Source organism: Halichoerus grypus, chromosome 2 (genome assembly GCF_964656455.1).
Source record: "Halichoerus grypus chromosome 2, mHalGry1.hap1.1, whole genome shotgun sequence".
NCBI lineage: Eukaryota > Metazoa > Chordata > Mammalia > Carnivora > Phocidae > Halichoerus > Halichoerus grypus.
Genome location: NC_135713.1, coordinates 132,795,546 through 132,819,950, shown reverse-complemented (window position 1 = coordinate 132,819,950; position 24,405 = coordinate 132,795,546). Strand labels below are relative to the sequence as shown.

The window sequence follows — 24,405 nt, the reverse complement described above, 5'->3', positions numbered from 1 at the left end:
AAGGCAAGTCGGCTCACCAAGTAGATACTCATTAGATTTGCCAGTTCCAAATAACTCATCATCTGATATCCAGCTGATCGATTTAAATTACCACTAACTTCACTATAATTGCTTCTCTAATTATAATGATGCTGAAAGACTTTGGAAATTGTCTTGGCTCCTTCATCACTTACTACAGCATTAACCTCCCAAATGCCAATTGTGGGAATCTGTCCCCCCAAAAGAGAGGTCTATGGAAAATAAAGATGAAGTAGAAACAATAAATGGGATGACTTTTCTAAACGCAAGGATTGGTGTCATTTGAAAGGTTTGTTTTTCTCATATTAGAAACAGAGAAGAGTCAAAACCAGGGTGGGCAATTCGTCGTGTCCTGGAGGTGGTTTCTGGAAGGACAAAGGTGCTTGGCTGGAATGAGGGGTGCTCGGGGCCACAGGCCATAGGTTACCTCCTGCTCCCATTTGTGCTAATTATCCCGTAAGAGCTGAAGTGTCCTTGCCAATCTTCATTGCAGCCCGTGAACTATTATCTCCTAGTTTTCATTGGAAACCATAAATTGTCTCTCAAATTCTTTTACTTTTCTTTGCCTCTGTTTCTCAAATGGAATCTCCATCAGCTCGACGTCAAGCGGAAAGTATGGTGGTAAGAGGGAGAGACACCAGCACGGACCTTGTAAGTCACCTTTGGGCTGGACCGCAAGGCACCGGGGGTAGGAGGATCTAGAAAACCTGCCATCGATCAACAGCAACTAGTTCACCTGCCCCGAGGGGCCAAGTTCACTGTGACCTGGCTTCACCTCTCCCCTTTCTCCTCCTGCACAAAGGCCTCTGGGGGAAGGCAGTCTTGGCCATTTAAAAGTTAGCTTTCCAGAGTGTGTGCCAGACACGTCTTTCTAATTGCCTGTGGGCCTCGAGAAACAAATGTTCCAACCACTGAGGTCCTTCAACTTGTTCTAATATGAATCAAGAGCCGATCTCTCCATCCACTGGGTAACATTCCCGTTCATTCCTTTGTATATCCTTCAGGCCTGTAAATCACTCCAGCAGTGGCTCCTGCTCATAGGAGATGTAAGGAAATGATGATGTTTTATGCGAGTAATTAATCCTGTGGCAGATGCGGAGTTTCCAAGACTACCACCATTAGCACATCGACAGGCTTCCGAACACATATTCCAACACTGGTTAGTAATGATTTTAATATGCTAATACTATGTTACTCATAAACAAGAAACATTCAGGCCTTAAGTTTTATATAAGTGCTATTATTTTCAGAGGCTTTTCAGAGGAGACTAGTGATGAGGTTTTTATATTCTTAATGCTGTTGTTGAATAAACAGTGTCCAATTAACATACCAGCTGGAAGTACACCATTCCTCAGTTCTATTTCTTCCTATAATATCCAACATTTGTAAAGTGAATAAAATAATTCAGATTGAAACTGATGGCCGTTTGGGGAAGAGAAAACAGGAGTTTGGTGGTGGATTATTTTCCTAGCAATGTGACTTTTGGTCCTGTAAATGACAAAAATGACAAAGAGAGCTACAAAAGAAGATGGGGGGGTGGGGGAATACTGGCTGCATTTAATAATTTAAAAAGATTTCCTAAAAATGCAGAGCTGGAGTACGTATCATCCTGGCCTTGCCCGGTGGCTCCTTGAGGGGGGTTATCCCTGGATGAGCGTGTGCTATCAGAGTAGCTAGGTATCCAGAGGGGACCCAGAAAATATTCTGAAATGTGCTTTATTATTTTCCCCTAGCTTAGGGAAGGTAATAATCCCTAGATAGTCACAGCACCTTCTGTCTACCTTTCTTGTTGTCACATTTTCTCCTTAAATTGTTATAGTACAATAATAAATTGCTATCCACGGTAAACATGCTTCATCATAATTTTGCTACATTCTGAATTCGGAAAATGGCCACGGTCATTGACAGGCAGTCTGTAAAACTAACAGCAGCTCCGGTCTTGCTGCAGGAACCAGCTGAAGGTCAAAGCCTGTGTGTTGGAAAGGATAAAACCCGGGCTCTCCAAGAAGAGCGTTTTTTAGTGTTGCCTCTTTAACTGGGTAAGAGAAAAGGACTCCTGTCACAATAAAGATTTTGTAACAAGAAGTTATTTCCCAAAGACAACATTCTAATCAAGCAATTTGGGCCACCACTGGCCTGTGGGTTGAAAGAGAATGCCAAAAATGGAGTGTGGGGGGATGGATTCCAGCACATTCCGCAGGCTCTGGTCAGCCATCACTCTTCATTTTACGCCAGCATTGACAAACAAGAGTTTACCAGAAACTTCTCTTGAGTCCAATGTACTGGCTACGCCACAGAGAGGGTTTTATTTGTTTGTTTGGATCAGGCAGCTATGTTATGTGAATAAAACAATCCTTCAGACCCATCATTTAGATAGACCACACGACCATGCTCAGGCACAAGGCAAATAACCGTGGTCATATTCCCCAGGGAATTAACTAGAAGATAGTTCCCTCGGGGGACAGAATCCCCTTCTGCAGTCACCTGGAAGACACTCCCTTCTCTCACCTCTATGTCCTTTGTGCTCTGGTCCAAGGAAAGGGCGTGAACACTGAACCAGTGTCTGTGAGTTCATACCTGGTCCTAAGCAGTCTCTAACCTTACTTAATCCTCAGAACACCCCTATGAGAGATAAATCGTTTTCTCATTTCAGATGAGCCAAAGCAAGGATAATTAAATTGATCCTGACCCTGAGATTCAAATCCAGTTTTGCCTGGCTCCAAAATCTGCTTTCATCACTTCTGCTTCTCATCCTCCCAATCCCAACCAAATTCCCTAGAAATTATTCTTGAGACTCCAGTATGATAAAATTATCCCTCTCCTGGAGAAGGGCAACTTTCTGCTAACAATTAACAAGCTTCTATTACCAACGGACATTTTCACCTTACAGAATATATCCTAAAGAGTCCATTTAAATGGAAAGTTTCCTTGGTATCATCAAGATTTCAAAACTACAGCCAACTTAAATGTTTGCCTTTTCTCACTCCGTTCTTAATACCTTTTCTCGTGAACCAGCGAGATGTCAGTCTAATGAGATAACAAGGTGCCTTCCCCATAAACAGATGTAAATCTTCTGAACAAATTTATCAGGTTTAGTGCCTTAACTATAAGCATACCTCCAAGACCGAACTACTGTTAAATGTTATGCACCTAAAAGGAAATAACATGCCTGAATAATGGTGAATTAGAACTGCACTAGACCCTACGCACAGTTAATTCACGCCTTTTAAAACTCTTTCCATTTCGGGTGCCTGGGTGGCTCAGTTGGTTAGGCAACTGCCTTCAGCTCAGGTCATGATCCTGGAGTCCCGGGATCGAGTCCCGCATCGGGCTCCCTGCTCTGCGGGGAGTCTGCTTCTCCCTCTGACCCTCCCCCCTCTCATGTGCTCTCTCTCTCTCATTCTTTCTCTCTCAAGTAAATAAATAAATAAATCTTTAAAACAAACAAACAAACTCTTTCCATTTCATCGGTCTCCTATAGATACTGGGTGCTTATGTGAGATCTGCAGCCCTCTTCCTTGATGAGTCTGGAAAAAGCAGGCATCCTTGTCTTCCAATTCCCTGGCCTTTGCAAAATATACAGTCATGATTCCACACTGGTGTTTTAAATTCTCTCAATCATTCTCTCCATAGCAAACTCACATTTTCATAATATGTTGCTTCCATAATTCAGCAAATAATTCTTTTGCAACCGCAACACGCAAGGCAGGGTGTCACGCATATGGTCATAAACACGCTGACAAAATGCTTTCCTTGCTCTTGTAAAGCTTACATTCTAGATCAGGGGTCAGTAATTTCTTTTTCTTTTGGTACAGGGCAAGATAGTAAATATTTTTGGCTTTGTGAGTCATTGAGTCCCCCTTGCAATGATTGTTTTGGCACTGCGGTACAAACACAGCCATAGAGAGCAAGTATGTTACTGAGCATAGCTGTGTTTCAGGAAAAGGTGATTTACAAAAAGGCAGTGGGCCGGACTTGGCCTGTCGGTCATAGCTTACCAGCCCCTGTTCCACAAGATGCAATGTTACCATTCTTGCTTTTTATTATATGTCCTGTTCAAGTAAACATATATTTATTTTTAACTAGACTTTTTATTTTTGTATAATTACAGATTCACATGAAGTTGTAAGAAATAATACAAAGTGGAGGATAGGGCAAATGGGGGAAGGTGGACAAAGGGTACCTAGCTTCACTTACAAGATAAATAAGGGGTGCCTCTGTGGCTCAGTCGGTTGAACGTCCAATTCTCGTTTTTGGATCAGGTGATGATCTCATGGGTCATGAGATCGAGCCCTGTGTGGGGTTCAGAGCTCGGCGGGGAGTCTGCTTGAAGATTCTCTCCCTATGCCCCTGCCCCCACTCTCGAGCTCTCTCTCTCTCAAAAATATAAATAAATCTAAAAAAATAAGAAGTAAAAAAATAAATAAGATAAATAAGATCTAGGGATATTATACACAGCACGGTGACTACACTTAACAATGCTGTATCGTATATTTGAAAGTTGCCAAGAGAGTAGAAATGAGAAGCGTTCACCCCACCCATACAACATGACAACTATATAAGGTGACATGTTAACTAACCTTATTGTGATAATCCTTTAGCCAGATATGCATGTATCAAATCATCACATGATACAAAACTTACACAGTGTTACATGGTAAAAGATAAATTGGGGCATAGTAAACTTTTTTTTTTTAATGTTATGTTAGTTACCATATAGTACATCATTAGTTTTTGATATAGTGTTCCATGATTCATTGTTTGTGTATAACACCCAGTGCTCCATTCAATACGTGCCCTCCTTAATACCCATCACCAGGCTAACCCATCCCCCCACCACCCTCCCCTCTAGAACTGTCAGTTTGTTTCTCAGAGTCCATAGTCTCTCATGGTTCATCTCCCCCTCCGAATCCCCCCCTTCATTTTTCCCTTCCTACTATCATCTTTTTTTTTTTTTAAGTTTATTTGAGCAAAAATTTATTTCAATTGGGCAGCACCAAACCGGAAGTAGTCAGGAGCTCTCCACCAGCGGGAGCTGGGAGAAAGACTTTTATAGAGAAGATGTGGAAGCAAAGCCAGAGAATTATTTGATTGGCTAGAGTTTAAGTGGTAGCATTTGGGAAAGCCTAGCTGGCTTTTTGTGATGAGTTGTCTTTCAATTTCAATTTCTTTATCTTGAGGCATTACAGGCTTAGGTTTGGTTTGCTTATGTGAGCTATTAAGGCATTAAAGCTATCTCAGTCTAATGGCCTTCTTGTTTGATGAATTTAATAGTAATATGTTAATTTTATTTCATTAAGGCCAGAAAAATAATTGTTTTTGGGGGGCACTTGGCAGGCTCAGTCAGAAAAGCATTTAACTTGATCTCAGGGTCGTGAATTCAAGTCCCATGTTAGGGGTAGAGATTATTTAAATAAATAAAACTTTTAAAAATTTCTTTCTTTCTTTTTTTTTTTAAAGATTTTATTTGTTTAATATCTAAAACTAATGATGTAATGTATGGGGATTAACATAACAATAAAAAAATTTTTTAAAAAAAGATTTTATTTGTTTATTTGACAGAGAGAGACACAGTGAGAGAGGGAACACAAGCAGGGGGAGTGGGAGAAGGAGAAGCAGGCTTCCCGCCAAGCAGGGAACCCGATGTGGGGCTCGATCCCAGGACCCCGGGATCATGACCTGACCCGAAGGCAGACGCCCAACGACTGAGCCACCTAGGTGCCCCTAAAAATTTCTTTCTTAATAAAAAGAAATAATACAGAGAAATACCATTCATCCTTTACCCAGTCCCCCCACCATGATAACATCTTCAAAACTAAAGTACAAAGTCACAACCAAAATATTGACAGTGATGTAGTCAAAACACAGAACATTTCCATCACCTCAAGAATCCCTTGTCTTGCCATTTAATAGCCTCACCCACGTTTTGCCCCAGCCTCCTCCTTATACTCTGGCAACCCCTAATCTGCTCTCCATTCCTCTATGTTTCTTCTCACCTCCTTCACTTTCAAGGTTATGAATAAAATGCTCTTCTCTGTTACCACAGCACAGAGAGTCACATCTTACTCAGCAGTTAGATTCTTCTTTTTTTTTTTTTAAGATTTTATTTATTTGAGAGAGAGAGTGAGCGAGAAAAAGAGAGAGAGAGCACAAGCTGGGGGAGAGGCAGAGGGACAAGTAAACTCCTGACTGAGCAGTGAGCAGGGAGCCTGACACGGGGCTCGATCCCAGGACCCTGAGATACTGATCTGAGCTGAAGGCAGACGCTTAACCAACTGAGCCACTCAGCAGTTAGATTCTAAAGCTAGGAAACAAGTTGAATATTGCCTATAATCAAATTTATCCTTAGCAGTTTTTAGAAAGGCACCACTTTGTAGATACACACACTCACTCATTCTAAATACAATAGAGCCAACACGTCCTTCAGTGGTGGACCAGATGGCTTTCTCTTTGTTTAGGCATTTAAAGAGGTTGTTTCTGCATATCCAGGATTACGTCGTTAAATCACTAAAATTTCATTCAGCACTTCCAGAAAAAAATCGTGGGGAAACTGAAGTCACCAAGAAAACACATTTCAGCTTCTTATCTCGAAGGTCTCACGTGGCACACAATGGTCCTTTGAGTGGAAAATCCTCTGTCCCCCTCTATGTTTCCTTTTGTACCCTAATGCCAAGCATATATTGATTAGAAGCAAATAATATTAATGCCTCTGATTATCACTGGGGGTTTTACAGTACAATTCACTGTCTTGATACAGTTCCTCTAACTCAGTAGAAACAACCGAACTACTGCCTACTTCTGGGCTAGTGCCACACATTGGGCTATACTTCCGCAAGACGGTTTCTTAGAATTGCATCTGTTCTTAAAAAAATAAAAACACACTTTTTCCGTTAATAGACACTACATAGCTTCGGTATTATAATTTTGGATGTAATGCATAAAGACTTCTTATCTAAAATTGGCTATTTGTTTTGTACATTAAGGAGAGCATTAAGTTTGATTTTTTTTTTTTTTTTTTAGCTTTCATGCAGAAAAGATTGCAAACATCTATAGAAAGAATCAATTTTCTCTAATACTAAGGGCTTTGTTGTCTTCTTGTGACTTTCAAAGAGCTTGGCTAATGGAAACCAAATTGGGGTTAAAAAAAAAAAAAGGCAGGCATTATTCAAAGGCAGTGCTCTGGTATGCCAAGTTTTCACCTAGAGAGAATTTTTACAATCAAGTTACAACCGTCTTAAAATAGGGTTATAATGGAAAACACCAGTAGACAAACAGTAGTCGCTTCAGAAGTTCCCTTTAATAACAGGATAAGCATTGGCTGCTTTTTTTTCCTGAGAAATATTTGAAATACCTAAATGTGTTCACCTTTTTTCAGCTCTTCACCTTCTAAATAATTTCCTAGTACAAGTGGAGGTTTGTGACTAGAAGAGCAGCATGGGCTGTCTGGAATGTTTCCTCAGATTTCCGCAGTAAGCGTGTGCCCTCCACATCAGTCACTCTTAACATGAAAGAGACTTGATTTAACTCCTGCCCAGCTGCACGCCCTTGGACGGTTATGAAATGGAAGCTTATATTCAATGCATGAGCTTGATCCTGAGAGCCTCACGATTCACAGCTCTCCCCAGAGGGAGTGAAGCCCTCACTCCTTAGCCTTTGCCATGCACCATGGCTGTGCCTCCATCTGAGCACATATTTCACGCTGCCTTGTAGAATAATCTGTGGTGTCCATGTTCATTTTTTCAACCAGATTCCAAGCTCTCAAGCACATTATTCCCCGCAGCATCTAGGGCGGAGTCTGGCACAGGGTGAGTACTCAGAAAGTATGTTTGAGACTAAATGTGTACCAAAAAGCTACAAATACCACTGTGAGTGAACCAGATCTGGAGTACCAGAGTTTGGTGATACAGAGGACTGGGGCACACTGATTCTAGATAAACAGTAATACCTTTTTTATGTAGTAAGCGAAATGTGTAAGGGAATTCTGAAAGAGGAGAGAAAAAGAAAGAGAAATGGTCAAAATGAAGCCAGAGGGGTGAACATGAAGAACACAAATCTGGAGTTTACCTGAGGGTAAATTTCAACACTAGTACAGGGCTTGGGTGGCTAAGTTTCATGAATGCTGCCATCTGGGGGAGCAGAATCTGGGAGCTATGCATTAGCATGCACCCTCCAAAAATATCGGTGAGGTGTCAGGTCAGTAGCACCCCACCCCCAGCTCCAAGAAGTACCAAACACAAATCCTCTCTGAAAAAAGTATCCCTATTTTAGGCTCACATGATTCCTGGAGATTAACTTGAACTAAACAGGACCTCAAAACAACAACAACAACAAAAACAAAAATCACCAGACACAAGGAAATAAGCAGCTATAAATGAATTCAGCAGAAAAAAAAAACCCATGGGTTCAATAGCTTGATAGTTTCGATATTAGAATGATACTAAGAGAATAGAAAATACATAGGAAATTATTGAATAGGTAATTTTTAAAAATTAGCCAGCAACAAGTGACTTACAAAATTATCAGGAAGATTTAAATAAGAATCATACCAGAGGGCGCCTGGGTGGCTCAGTTGGTTAAGCGACTGCCTTCGGCTCAGGTCATGATCCTGGAGTCCCTGGATCGAGTCCCGCATCGGGCTCCCTGCTCGGCAGGGAGCCTGCTTCTCCCTCTGACCCTCCCCCCTCTCATGTGCTCTCTCTCTCTCATTCTCTCTGTCTCAAATAAATAAATAAAATCTTAAAAAAAAAAAAAAAAAAAAAAAGAATCATACCAGACTTTCAGAAATAAAAAAGAGAAGCATTTAAATTTAAAACTCAATTGAAATATTGGGTGGCAGAGTATAAAGAACGAAGAAAAAATTAGGAAACTTTGGTCAATATTTAAAAGTCACAAAGCAGCGCACAGAGGGAGAAGTAGGACGGTCTTAGGGGAAGGTTACAAAATCAGCTAACTGCATTCTCAGAAGAGGACAATACTCAAGAGGATAATGTCTGATGACTTTCCATAATTGATGAAAGGCAAAAATCTTCAGAGAGAGGATGAAAAACTCCAATCAAACAGCACAGAGAAAAACAAACTCACACCTAGACATATTGTAGTTAAAAAGCAAAATACCAGGGCGCCTGGTGGTTCAGATGGTTGAGCGTCTGCCTTCGGCTCAGGTCATGATCCCGGGGTCCTGGGATCGAGTCCCGCATCGGGCTCCCTGCTCTTTGGGAGCCTGCTTCTCCATCTGCTTCTCTCTCTCTCTCTCTCTCTCTGTCTCTCATGAATAAATAAATAAAATCTTAAAAAAAAAAAAAAAAGCAAAATACCGAAGAAAAAATAAAAGATCACAAAGTATATATAAAATAAGACAAATCACCTACAGAGAAATGATTAGATGTATAGCAAGATTCTCCACAGCAGTCATGAAGGCTAGAAGACAATGGAAGAATGCCATCAAAACACAAAGGGCTACAAATGTCAAGCTAAACCGGTGTCCCCAGCAAACTATCCCTTACAAATGAGGATGAAATAAGGATGTGTTTAAAGAAGCAAGTACTAAGAGAGTGTACTCAGGAGACCTTCACTAATGGAAGATGTGTTTTAGGAAATGGAAAAAGCTGCCCAATACAGAAGATCTAAGATGCAAGAAGAAAATGAAAAATAAAATTGGAAAACACATATGTAAATCTAAACAAATATTGTATAAAATGATAATAATGCTTACATCTGAAATAATGGACAAAAATAGAAGGTAGTTTAGAGGTGGGCGATCAGGATAACAAGAATTTCTAAGTTTCTGTAGTGTTTGGAAAAGCATTTACATAAGATTGATGTTGGACTATGTTAAGATAACTATATGTAGTAAAATTTCAAGTGTAACCTCTAAAAAAATACACACAGTCTATATCCTCCAAGCAAATGGAAGGAAAAAAATAGATATGAAAATAAACAAATAAACTCAATTAGGAAAGAGAGAGAAAAGCACAGAAAAGTCAAGATATAGAAAAACTACAAAGTAAAATGATAGATATTAATACAAATGACTAATAAAACTAAATGTAAATGAATATGATTTTTCAACTAAGGAATAGAGATCATCAGACTGCCTATATGCTATTCACAAAATAGAGTTTTAAAATGAGGACATGGGTGATGCCTGGGTGTCTCAGTTGGCTAAGCAGCCAGGCTTTTGGTTTCGGCTCAGGTCCTGATCTCATGGGTCATGGGATCTGGCCCTTAGTTGGGCTCCTGCTCAGCAGGGAGTCTGCTTCAGGGTTCTCTCTCTCCCTCTGCCCCTCCTCCCACTCACACACTCTCCCTCTTTCTCTAAAATAAATAAAAATTTAAAAAAATTTTTTAAAAGAATCAAAGTTGATAAAGTTGAAAGTAAAAGAAGAAAAATACATGAGGTCAACATGAACCAAAGAAAGCAAAATGAGAGCTATTAACTCAGAAAGAAAAGCTTAAGAAATACATATTTTTGCAACAAAGGGTGTCATTGTGGGAAAAAGGTTCATGTCAACAGAAACAGGTAAAATTTCAAAAATTACCTGTACCAAATAGAAACTCAAAATATATCAAACAATAAAATGGTTAAACCACAGATGAAAATTAACAAACCCATCATTACAAGGGAACATTTTAGTACGTATATCTCACTTATTGAAAGCTTAAGCTGACAAAAACTTGGTAAATATATGAACTTTAAATCCACAATCAAATACTTGACTTAAAGGACATTAAGTAGAATGTGTACCCAACAATTTGATAATATAAAGTCCTCTCAAGCACACACGGAACATTTACGAACAAATGACCACCCAGAAACCATAAAAAAAAAGCACCAACAAATTTCCAATTTAACTATAACACAATCACGTTAGAAAGGACTAAGTTGGGAATGTTAGACTTTTCTCTAAACTCCTGGAAACATAAAACAGACTTCTAAATAACTCATGGTTCAAAACAATTCTAATGGGCATTTTTAAATACTTATAAATAAATAATAACTTCTGGAAAGCAAGCAGCAGAAGAAAAACAAAACCACAAACTAGAAATTTGGAGAAGGTATTTGCCACCCATATAACCAAAAATGGGTTGGTAGACAGAATATATCAAGAAGGGCTGCTCATCAGTTAAACAAGCACCCAAATGGAAAAAGTCGACAAAGATACTGAGAAGTGTTTTAGAGAAGCGGAAACAAGATTCTCAAATAAACTCATGCAAAGAGGTTCAGCCTCATTCACAGTCAGGGAAATGCCAAAACACAATGAGATACCATTTTGTATCCATTAGATGAGCAGAAATTAAAAGACTTGATAATACCAAATGTTGGCAACAGTATGGAAAAAGAATTGACCGCTCAACCAAAGTATGAATTATCACTACTTTGGGATAAAATCTTGCATTATTGTGTAAAGTTGAACTTGCAACCAAAATTGGCAGTGCCAGGCACGAGCTGAAGAACCTCGTGCATACGAGACACGCACAGGATCATTAGGAACAGAAGGATTGTAGCAAAAACTGAGAAACAGACCACACTGATATGAAGGATGTGGACAAATAAACTGTTTTATCTCAAAAGTGGAATACTACTACTATAAAAATGAATGAATGAACTCTATGCGCAAGAGCATGGATGAATTCTAGAAACACGTTGAGTGAAAAAGAGTCCATAAAGTCTGAAAAAAATTATTAAGTTCAAACAAAATCAAAGCTAATTATATACTGTAGTAAAAGCTTATGGGTGGTACCTCTGTGGTTGAAAGCTATATTTAAAAATATGGCTCAGTTGGTAAAGAATGCAATGCTTGATCTCGGGGTCAGGAGTTCAAACCCCACGTTGGGTATAGAGTTTACACACACACACACACACACACACACACACACCAAGGAGGCTTGGAGTTGGGGAAGAAAGTGACTATTAATGGATAGTGTGTTTCTTTGGTGGTAATGAAAATGTTCTAAAATTTACTGTGGTGATGACCACACTACTATGAATATTCTAAAAAACACTAAATTGTACGCTTTAAATGATGAAGGGTCAATTATATCTCAATAAAGCTGTTAAAAAAAAAAGGCAAAGCAATGATTAAACACAAAAGTTCAGGAGAGCCTTGTCTTTGATAACAGAATGAGATAAGGAGATAGAGACAGGTAATTTCATGGATGTTTCTCCTACTTGTATTCAAGTTTATACTATCTATGTGCGTATTCTTCCGCCAAGTATCAAATGTTATGTAAATAAAAAGGCTAGGAAAAACAAACTAGCAAATCTACATAATTCCCCTAGGGAGACCTTACTTTAAGCTTGCAGGAATGTAGATGAAGTCCTAACAACAGAAGTGACCCACACCAGAGTACTTATTTCTGGAACAAGTGAGTTTGTATGAACAAAGTGAAATAAATTCTGAACACTAGAAGCTTGTGGTATAAAAGTTTTCCCATTACAATTAAAAAGTCTAAATATACTTTAGGAACATAAAAGAACACAAGACATTTATATCACCACTTTGCCCTTGGAAGCATTTTTTAAAGTGAGGCTGACTTGTATAAAACCTCTCTACAAATGTTTCCACTGGTCTTGAAAAAGTAAGTACATGGCTTTAACTTATATTTAAGATTTTTGCAGGTGGCCTCACGGCATGAAAAACAGGATTGTACTAACGTGACCAGAGTTCAGCTATCAATTCTACAATATTTCACTCTTTTCTACTTTCTCAAAGATTATTAATAATTTCACAGAAAGAATAAAATTGCAAGTGGTGAGAATTATTATATATAAATTGTATTAGACCAAAACTAGCTTTAAAAATGATGTCATTCTTCGTGCCTCTAATTTGCATGTCCAGACACTATAGGAAATGTTGCATCTAAAGAGTGTCATATGAGGATCCCATGGATCTCAAACACACCCATTTAGAGGAATACTGAACCTCTGGTATAGTTCTTTCAGATACATAGAGAGAGAGAGAAAGAGAGAGAGAGAGAGATGAATGCCCTGCCTATGTAAACAAAATCACACATTATTCTATCTCTGGGGGCAGGAAGAAAATATCTGTATCTATAATATATATTGTGTCTCTACCCACCTACCTACTTACCTATCTGTAGCTCAAACCTCTATCCCAGGCCTCCAAAATTAAATAACACACACACACACACACACGCACACACACACATACACCTCCAGCAATAGCAAAGGTCAAGGAATAAAGCCCCTGAGACAAATCACCAGGTCCCATACCTTCCCTGCCAATGCCACGCCATATCTAAGGGCTTACCCCTACCTGATCCCTCTCCTGAAGTAGTTCCTTAATGGTACCTCATGTCTATATAAATAAGATACAAAAGCTATTTCAGATACCATTTACACGCATTGTTCCATTTGATATTTATCAGAGCCCTAGGAGGTATGAAGGGGAGAGTTGATTATTTCCATTTACAGATAATGACACGGAGTCACAGAGACCTTAATGAACTCACAAGGATCTCTTTTAATCAAACCTATAAAGCTGCGGCGTTTTATTAAACTTCTCTAAGCCTTAATTTCCTCATCTGAAAAATGGGGATAAGAATAGTGCCTATCCTGGGGCACCTGGCTGAATCAGTTGGTAGAACATGCGACTCTTGATCTCGGTCGGGGTCATGAGTTCAAGCCCGACTGCTAGGTGTAGAGCTTATTTTAAAAAATAAAGGGTAGTACCTAGCTTATGGGGTTGTTCTGAAAATTAAACAATATGTGTGAAGGGCTTGGAATGAGGCAGACATGTAATAGATGCTATATGTTAGCTATTACTTTTATTAAGCAGGTTCCAGAATCACTGCTATTTTTATTATATCTTGCTAACGCCTGTAGGTTGCCTGGTTCCCGTTCGCAACTGGCAGAAATGCGACCCAGACCCAGTTCCGAATAATAGAATCTTATCGCAGGGAGGACATCATGGAGCTCTTTATGGTCCAACCTCCCACTGCAGAGCCCCAGCCCCAGGAGAGATCAAAGAGCACATGGCTAGTTAGCTATAGAACTAGTTAGCAACCAATCTCCCAATTTTCAATCTTTAATCTTTTCCTACCAACTAAGAGAACTAGCCCAATGTCTCTGGAATCCCTTCTTTACTCCTGAAATTTGGTCTTATCCTTATTACCTCTGATTGTATTCTCCATAAAACCATTTTGTTCCCTTTGATCTAATAGCCTGGTCTTCAAGTGATCTAACCCATCTGGTCAAGCACTGGCTTGGCAGTTTGCCCATCTAAACTGCTATCTGTCTTCACCTGTGTAAATGTCCATACTGCACACATTTGTTGGATACAAGGATGTCCAGGTAGAAGACTGAACAAGAGTGGCTTTTCCTATCAGTGCTAAAATCGTACCTTAAAGATATGGAAATAAACATGGACTTTGTAAAATTTTGACTTAGAAAGACATGACTACCGAATTCTTTTCATGTCCACATATTTTTTAAGTGCCAGGCCAAATATTCTCAAATTAATTTATATTTCTAAATTCTATGGTGTCACGTGAGCACCTCCAGCAGAGTGTGTAAGCCCCAAGCCTTGACAAACTCTCTCACTTGTCAAGGTACCTAAGTTCTGCCCAAAAAGATTCAACTTTTTTCTCAAAGGCAGTTCTGTCTTCCAGAGTCCCTGAGTAAAGTGCAAATGCCCTTCAAAAAGCAACCATCTCAGGCAGCAATTCGGCAAGATGAACTGTCAGTTGGGCTCAAGTTCATGGTTTGTAGGGATGTGATAGGTAGGGCTGGGGATGTCCCCATGAGTAGAAGAAGAAAAGACACATATTCAGAGAGAGGGCAGGATTCCTGGAGACATTGTGGGGAGGAATAAGATCAAGCCAAACCACACTTCTGCCACTTCCTATTTTGGAAGGGGAGGTTATAGAATTAGATGTGTTTATGGAGGAAGCAGAAGAAGACAACTTTGTGGCAAATCACCAGGAACTAGAGTCACAGGTCCACCAACCCAAATGGCTTCAGCACCATGATGTTGAGGCTGCCATCTAAAAAAAACATGCTAAAGTGGAGCAAAAGCTTTATGGCCTGTATTATTGGACACAATATTTCTAGAATAATCAATTAGATATCTCTAAGAGCTAGGAGAGGGAACCACATGGATGAGAAAGATTCCCCACTGCTACTTGCTACATGTCTAGACCGCCTGAAGCAATGCAACGTACATTTTAACGTCCAAGCTGAGAGATGTTTTAATATTTTTCCTAATTATAAAGGTGATACACTTTCATCTTGGCAAATGGGGAAATTGAAAATGACAATAAAATACCATTTCTTAGTCATCAGGTAGGAAAACAGCCAAAAAGCCCAATGATCTCCAATGTTAGCCAGGATGCAGTGAAATAGAAACTTTTATAGGCTGCCAAAAAGGATCTATTTTGGCAAAAAAAGAAAAAAAAAAACACCCTATTTTGGCAAGACCTCATAAAGCTAAAGATGCACGTACCCTGTAATCCAGAAACTCTGCCAGTAGGTATCCACCCTAGAGAAACAATCACACTTTTACACCCCAAAACAGGCACAACGGGGTATGGTGGAGCATTTTTTCAACAGTAAAATAGTGAAAACAATCAATCTGTTTCTCAGTAAAGTGTGGAATAGGATATTACATTCAAAATATCTACAAGTATCAACATAGATAAATATCAAAAGTACCTCATCAAATTTTTTAAAAAGCAAGTTACAAAAGGCTATGTACAGTATGATACAACCTAGTTTTTTTTTTTTTTTAAAGATTTTATTTATTTGACAGAGAGAGACACAGCGAGAGAGGGAACACAAGCAGGGGGAGTGGGAGAGGGAGAAGCAGGCTTCCCGCTGAGCAGGGAGCCCGATGTGGGGCTCGATCCCAGGACCCTGGGATCATGACCTGAGCTGAAGGCAGACGCTTAACAACTGAGCCACCCAGGCGCCCCGACACCACCTAGTTTTAATATTAACACACAATGTATATATTGTTTAGGATATAGACATATGTGGCAAAAAAAAAAAAATGCAAGACATATGTGAGAAGGATACACAGTACAGTAAATGGATTAACTTAGGCTTCCAGGGAAAGAAAAACTAAAATAATAGTGGTTTAAGGGGCGCCTGCGTGGCTCAGTCGGTTAAGCATCCAACTCTCGGTTTCAGCTCAGGTACATGAGCTCAGGATCCTGGGATCAAGCCCCACCTTGGGCTCCACACTCAGCGCAGAGTCTGCTTCTCCCTCTGCCTCCGCCCCTCTCCCCACTCGTGCTCTCTCCCTCCATCTCTCTCAAATAAATTAAAAAAAAATGTTTTTAAAGATTTTATTTATATATTTGGCAGAGAGAGGGAGAGAAAGAGCATGAGTAGGGGGAGGGGCAGAGGGAGAAGCAGACTCCCCGCTGAGCAGGGAGCCCGATGTGGGACTCCATCCAGGACCCGGGATCACGACCTGAGTTGAAGGCAGTCACTTAACCAACTGAGCTACTCAGGCACTCTTAAATAAATAAAATTTTTAAAAAAATAAAAATAAAATAATAATGACTTAAATAAATTAGAATTTCATTTGTTTGCTAAATTGAAGTCCAGGTAAGCTGCTTAGAGTTGTAACGGCAACTCAGTGAGTGGAAGAAATCAGGGCTCTTCTAACTAACAGCTCCACCTTCCTTTCTTTCTTTCTTTCTTTCAAGACTTTATTTACTTATTTGACAGAGAGAGCGAGAGAGCACAAGCAGGGGAGCAGCAGAGGGAGAGGGAGAAGCAGGCTCTCTGCTGAGCAGGGAGCCTGACACGGGACTCGATCTCAGGACCCCAGGATCATGACCTGAGCCGAAGGCAGACGCTTAACCATCTGAGCCACCCAGGCGCCCAGCTCCACCTTTCTTAACAAACAACTTCCACCTGGTGGCCCATGACTGCTTCTATCATAATGGCCACATTCCAGGTAGCATGGGGGGGTGGGAGGGGGGTTAAGAGGGGGAGGACAGGCCCCCGTTTCCCTTAAGGATTCTGCCGGGAAGTTGTGCACCTAACTTTCGCTTTAACTCCAGTGGCCAAAATTTAGTCACATGGCAATATCTGAGAAATACAGTGTTTATTTTAAGCAAACATGTGCGGAACTAAAAATCAGGGGTTACTTCTGCAAGGGGTAGGGGGAGAGATGGCGGGGGGGTGGGCAGACCAAGGCTGTTATGTGCGATGTCGACTTCCTTGCATGTTTTAAGGAGAGATTTGAAGCAAATAGGACATGTTGTTAGCATCTGCTTAATCTCTGTGATGAGTACATAAGTATCAGTTCCATGATTTTCTTAACTTTTCTGTTTCTTTGAAACTTTCATGATTTAAAATGTTTTAAGGAAAATGTAGAAAATACAGAAAAAGAGTAAAGAAGAAAAACCATTGGCCATAGTTCTCCAGACACATATACGTATCCATATATGTTAAATACCAGCATGAACATTTTGGTGGCGGCCCTTAGATCTCTCCCCGTACAGGTTTTTACACAATTGTGCCTTAAAACTTACATAGCTTGCAACCTCCTTTCTAATTCATTGTGTCATAAGCATTTTCTGTGTCTTTTAAAATTCTTATAAAATATATTTAATGACTGCCACGTCATCTATCATGAGGATGTGTCATAATTTAATTAACCCCTTGTGTTGAACATAGGAAAATTCAAATGAATTTTATATTTATGAATTTTAAATGTACACATTCTAACTTGTGTTGCCGCGTCTCCAGATATTGCTCATTTCAAGGTAAAAATAATTCTTGATGTCCCTGTTCATTTGCATTTCTAATTCACTGCAGAAGTAATTTTTGTTTTCCTAAGATTGCGGTTTCCTAGCGTTCCTGTTCAGCTAGTATCTATTCCAGACAAAGTCTTTGGACCATATTTCTGAGCATCACCTGAAAAGCCCTAAGACTCGGCTCTTCCTGCATATTTTCCTGACTCTCACAGAACTTTCATTGATTTCCTGAGTGTCTCATGTTTAAGAGGAGTGCACACACATCAGAGAGATGCACATCAAGGATGCTGGTCCCCTGGGACGAGTAAGAGCCCGCAGCACTCTGTGTCCCCATTTCTACAAGGCCTGGACTTCTGCGCTGGACCAGCCTGATCCCACGAGACCACCACCGCAGATGAAACGGGCTCTGAAAGCCATATTTTGGTACACTTGGTGACTGTGGTGTAGGTGATCATTTTTTTTAATGCTACCTTTGATTCTATCCATGAGAAGAATGATTCTCTTCTTCTCTCTTACTCTCTCATCCACTTTTAGTGACCTTTCATGTAGACCGTGCATAAAAGATACCTTCTGGAACCCCTCTAATGGACTGTGCTTTCTCACACATGCTTCCAAAGAGACTTTCGAACCCCGTCTAGATCCTTATCACCATGAACCAGATTCTGGTGATGCAGTTTCAACCTGAGTCTAAAAGATAGCCTAACTACAAATCCTAAAACAATCTATTCAAGGAAAGACTTTCCAAATGCTGCCTCCCCCCCCAAACTGATGAAGTCACTCATTCAAAAAATAGTTGCTGGGGTCTCCGTGTGCTCCTGAAATGCACAGACTAAATGTGGGAGGTCAATTAGGTAAGTACACAATTAAGACAGTAACATCTAAGTAAGCGGAATAGAAGGTGTTAAGGGAGTATTAAATTGAGTGAATGTGTGAGTGTGTGTGTGTGTGTGTGTGTGTGTGTGTAAAATACAGACCTGGCCCTTTTCTCTGGTGCATATGCTATTAATCAGCTCCATTAAAAGAAACACATTGACTCACAAGTTCTACCCAATAATTCCATGGGAGCCTGTATCCCACTCAGGAACCTCCCTTCTCCTTCTGGGTCCTTTCTCAAATACTCGTAACTGGCATTCCATCCTCATCATCGTATTCTTCATTTTTAACGTAAAAACAATTTTTGGTGTCTGCATTCATTAATAGTTATAACTGAGGGCGCCTGTGTGGATTCTAACCACACGTCCCTCACAACCCCATTCTTGGGGGCTCATCTTCCATGAGGCCTTTTCTGGTCATGTGGCAGCCCCGATCTGCTCCATCTTACCACTACCATTCCCCCAGGACCGACCCCAGTAGCTTCAAGAAGGATTCTACAATAAGATTTCTACACTAACAGATTGGATCAATTCAGATCATGTTCAAGTTACCTTTACCCAGGTGTTTGTTTTGTTTTGTTTTGTTTTTTATGGACATTGTAGATGAAGCCCATGGTAAAGACTCAATAAATATTTGTTGAGTGAAAGAACGAATAAATCAATTACTGTGCTTCTAGATTCCCCTTAGCAGTGTGCTGAGCACATAGTTTTCAATAAATTGTCAATTGATTTCCTTCTGTGTTACAAAATTATGAATGTATCAACAGATTTTTTTAAACTGGGTATCCTTTTTCTAGTGATTTAGCTTGGCATTTTTTACTTAATTTATCTTCAATTAGATATGAAATGTTTGGCAGCACCTTTTCAGAAGGGGTACTGAGATCTACCTCCCAATTTTGAGGTGAGAGATATAAAAATTTTTTAAAAAGAATCTTTAATCTAGTCCAAGGTTCTCAGATGGCTCACTCAAGGCAGGACCCACACTACTGGAGCCCAATCCCCCTAAAGAATGAAAAAGATCCTTCAGTGTGTCACCTGATGGTCACTTTCCTTAGGCACAGGTGCAGCACATTACAGGGTACCCAAAGGATAAGATAAAGTCCCCCAGGATGCATCCACATGAAGATCTACCATCACACATTCTTCACTTCCTTACCTAACAGGCTGAATGGTGTCTCCTCAAAATTCATGCACTGAAGTCCCAGCCCCCAATACCTTAGACTGTGTCTGTATCTGGTGATAGACTTCAATGTAATTCAGTTGAAGTGAAGCCATTAAAGTGGATCCTAATCCAGTATGACTGGTGTCCTTATAAGAAGAAAGGTGGTTGGGACAGAGACAGGTACACACAAAGGGGAAAGACCAGGTGAAAACCGAGGAAGAAGGGAGCCATCTACAATCCAAGGAGAGAGGCTCAGACAACAACAACAATAAAACAACAATAACAAAACAAACAAACAAACAAAACCACCACCAACACCACCTCAGACTTCTAGCCTCCAGAACTGTGCAGAAAATGAATTTCTGTTGTTTAAGCCACCCAGCACGTGGTACTTTGTTAGGGCTGCTCTTCTGAACTAACACATCTCCCACAGAAACCCTCCATCTGAACTTCGAGTGCTCTGCCAGGTTATCCATATTACAATCATGAGCTGCTGGACACTTGCCAACAGGGCTTAAAAATGGTATACCAGTGACCCAGAGACGGACATACCCACCCATATCAGCTCAACTGCTCCCTGCCCGCGGAGAGCAGTGCTGGACAGCGACCCTCCCCGAACCCTGCACCTCATTCCTCCATCACTCCCCCTTCCCGTTTATGTCCGCAGTGTAAGGGGCAACCTGTCATTATCTTGTTTATTGTCTGTCTTCTCTAATAAGAATGAAAGCTCCATCAGGGCAGGGAGCCTTTTGGTATCCCCAGTACTAAGCACAATGCATGCCACAGAGGAAAAGATGTTTATTGAATGAGTCTATGATGTGTTTTTTGAATCCTGTCAGTGGGTACTAGCTCCATTTGTGACCCATTAACCCCATCATAACCTGTTCTGTTTTTTTTTTTCTTTTTTTTTTCAATGCACTGAGCTCTGGAATCCCGGCTGAGAAACCTGGAGCTGACTTCTGCAAAGGAAGTTGAAGTGCAAGCCAGAGCTTCATTCGAGGTGCACTCGTCTGCCTGACAGCAACCGTTCACGCTATTTTAAATGATGGAGGCTGGGCAAGGGAGGTGAACAGGATGCGAAACCCATCAGATGAATGATTTAGCATTCAGAGGAGTGTTAAAAATGAAGCATGTGTTATAAATAATAAAACACACCCAACTGTGCATATTAAGTTGTAATTCGATCTCTGGCTTCTTCTGACGTTGATAAACCACTCCAAGAACCACCCTTCTCGGGGTTTCTGACTCCACGAGTTACTAACCCCTCTCAGTGGAATTTCTACATTATTATTATTATTATTATTATTATTATTATTATTATTAGGTATCATCAGGTCTATATTCTGCATGTATGAGAAACAGGGGATGGAATGAACTGGACAACACCAGATTTTGCTGGAAACGATGCTGAGCCCATCATGAAGAGACAAAACACGTACTTGTAAATGGAGCACTGGGGGCAGTTGGAGCAAGTGAAGTTGCTGGATTCTGGGCTCTATCAGTAAATTCAGGGAAGTGCAACAGAGCAGTGAAGGGCTCCTATCGGATGTCAAGCATTCAGGTCCTGGCGCTCGAGCTGTCTCTACCCTGGGCTGACCTAGAACAACACTCAATCTCCAGGAGCAACTGCATCCTCCAGGTGGCCAGAGGATGGCCAGAGGGCCGCGGGCTTATCTGTGTGCCAGGGAGCAGCATTCCCATCTCCAGTGCAAAACAATGCTACCAGCAGAAATGCTTCTTGCCATCTGATCGAGAGGCTTCGCTGGACTTCTCTTTGGAAAGCAAGTCTTGCTGCTCCATTTGCCATCAAGGCTTTCAGTCCCAGCTAAAGGCCATGCCTGGGATCTGATCTGGGAAGGGCATCTCTGGGGGCTTGGAGAATAAACATGAGCTCACTCCTGCACCTATTTACCACTTGGGGGGCTCCCAAGTCCTCTCCTCCTCCTCCTCCATATCTGGTTTATTCCTTTGGGGGCAATAGGGTGGCTGTTGAAGCTACTGAATGTGCTGGGCCATTCTGCCCCAAAGCACTTAGCTAAATCAGAGGAAAGGAATCTGCGCCGCCTAAAAATAGCAATGGAGCATTGATTTTTTTTTTTTTCCTCACTTCTCTCAACACCCTGCTCCCCTCCCCACCAGTCACTTTCACTTCAGCACATTTTCCCCTGAAATCAAGTGAAGGAAAGTCGAGGAGAAGTGGAGGGTCAGGAGTTAAAGCGGGAAAGGAAGAGCGAGAACAGAGAAGGGAAGGGGACAGAGAGACACAATCACGGACGGGAATCCCCCGACAGGACAAAGCACACATTTCCTATCACTCGGGCCAGCTGGAGTTGGCTGCTCACCCCCACAGGGGCTCCTGACACTCACAAGATGGTCTTGCTGAAAACGAAGCCGCCAGAGCATCCCGAAATGGACATCCTCGATGTTCAAGGTCAGTCTGCGCCCGTCACACCGCAATAGCAGGAAAATCACTCACTTCTTCCTTGGAGTTGTCTCCTTTTCAAAAGACATTCACCAAGAACAGGGTGTGGACATACACACACACACAACTCCTAACAACAGTTTATCCCCGAGGGATGGGGTGCAAGTTCGAAGGAGACACTCTTTTGACTTGAGATCTTTTTATTAAAAAGCATTAGGATCATAAGCCGTTTTTACTTCCTTCGGTGTTTTCCAAATTTTCCGTAAGAAATCATGTGCTTACGTAATTTTTAAATTTAAAAAAAAAATTCTTTTAAAAGGAGAAAGAGGCTTTCCCAGGCATGATCATACTTAATATTATCAACAGCCCAGTGAGGTGAACAGGGTGGACGTGGCTGAGGATTCAGGGTCACTGGGACTTGGGTTATGATCCCTCTTCTCCCAGCTACCAGAAGTGAAAACTGAGCAAGCGATTTGACCCACACCACAGACATAATTGGATAATAAAACCCAATATTCCTAGGAGAATTATGCAAATGCAACATATTAACCATTATAATAATGCTTGGCACGTGATAAGCACCCAGTAATTAGAAGGTACCATCATTATAATTATTATTATTATTAAAGAAGTTAGGAGATACACCCAGGACCCTACAGCAACACAGCTAATAGCAGCCTAAGCCAAAACCAGAACTGAGTCCATTTAACCCACATTCCAAGGGGTTAAACAGGACCCATGCGCATCACCCACACTCGAGAGTGTCAGACTGGAACAGCACTTCCAGAACGTTCTCTGGAATCAGCCTCAGAGAAAAAACTCTGTGAGATGTGTACAGCAGGGGACATGGGTCTACCCAGCCCTGGATGCTTCCCAATCCAACCCACAGATGTTTGGGAACAAAGAATGTTACCAAAATAATGCTTGGAAGAAATACTCTCTGTGCCTGATGGGCACGTCCAGAGACGAAGTTTTGAAGGAAAAAACTAAACGTTTATGTGGATAAACCTAAAACCAACCTCCTCTTGCAGATTTTGAGAAGAATTTTTAGTTGCCCATATAGGGAGACAACAACAGAATAGTAGTCTGAATATTCCTCGAGCCTGGTCTCTGAGCCGGTGTCAAAGCAATTCCAAAATTTACCAGTATTTCCATGCACTTTAGGGCCACCCTCATCACTTTCATTGGAGACAAAATGATTGACTTCCAATCTCTTTTAAACACCCCTTACACCATTTAGACTGAAGCCTGAACAATATTTCAGGTTCTCCAGGTGTTTCTGTTCCGTCCTGGAAAGGCCTGGAAAGAGGGGTCACTTTGATACTGCCCAAAACCAGCAGTGAGGCAACATGGAGACCCGGAGCCCATGGACGGGGAGGTAGGGTCTGGCCACGGGGGGGCAAATATCACCCAGTGGTCTCATTCATTGCGGCCAGTGACGACCCCTAGTCTTTGCCTGGTGCTGTGCACTTTCAAAGTGCATTCTGGTCCACTCGTCCACCAGCCTCTCAACAACCTAATAAAAAACAAACATTATTAGCCCCATTTTTCAGGCCCAGAAACCAAAGGCTCAGCAAACGGAAGCGCAGTTCTCAAGGCCATAAGGCGAGGAAAAGAGAAACACAGCTCGAACTCTGTATCTGGTCCGCTCTCCCCTACACCTCAGACACTGCTTGCACCTCTCGTTCCAAAAGGAAGAGCATTCCATTCGATCTCTCCACCATCCCTGCCATTTGCCTAGACATTCTCCCCTCCGAAACCACTAAAGCTCAGACCACAGCAAGCAAGCCACCACGCGATCACCCGATGCTCGCTGGAGTCCTGACAACGTTGACAAAGTCCTTGGCAGGCCCTTCTATTTCCGTGATCAATGGCACTGTGGCCCGAACAAGAGCGGCTGGTGCTGATCTCTGCCGTGAAAATATGCTCACAGTGTACACAGGCGTTTATATTCCAAGCACAGAGGATGAAATAATTCTGCACCGTGTCCATTTTTGTGCTGTGAAGGCATACGGTTGCTTTGCAAGCAAAACAGTAGATCTTTCATTTGCCAGTGACATTCCACAAAGTGCTTATAATTCAGTGTTAGCTTATCAGCCAGCCAATCTCCCACTCTAGGGAATGTGTCAGCCATCAAAAAGGAGTGGAGGAGGTGTGCTGCATCGTAATGGCTTTCATTTCATCAGACTTACTTTCTT

At 41.2% G+C, this 24,405-nt stretch overlaps 1 long non-coding RNA gene across 1 annotated transcript in view; it reads right to left on the bottom strand.

Moving 5' to 3' along the window:
• Window positions 1–24,405, bottom strand: part of LOC118522898 (uncharacterized) — a 650,767-nt gene that overhangs the window by 603,586 nt on the left and 22,776 nt on the right. The gene's annotated exons all lie outside the window — the stretch shown is intronic.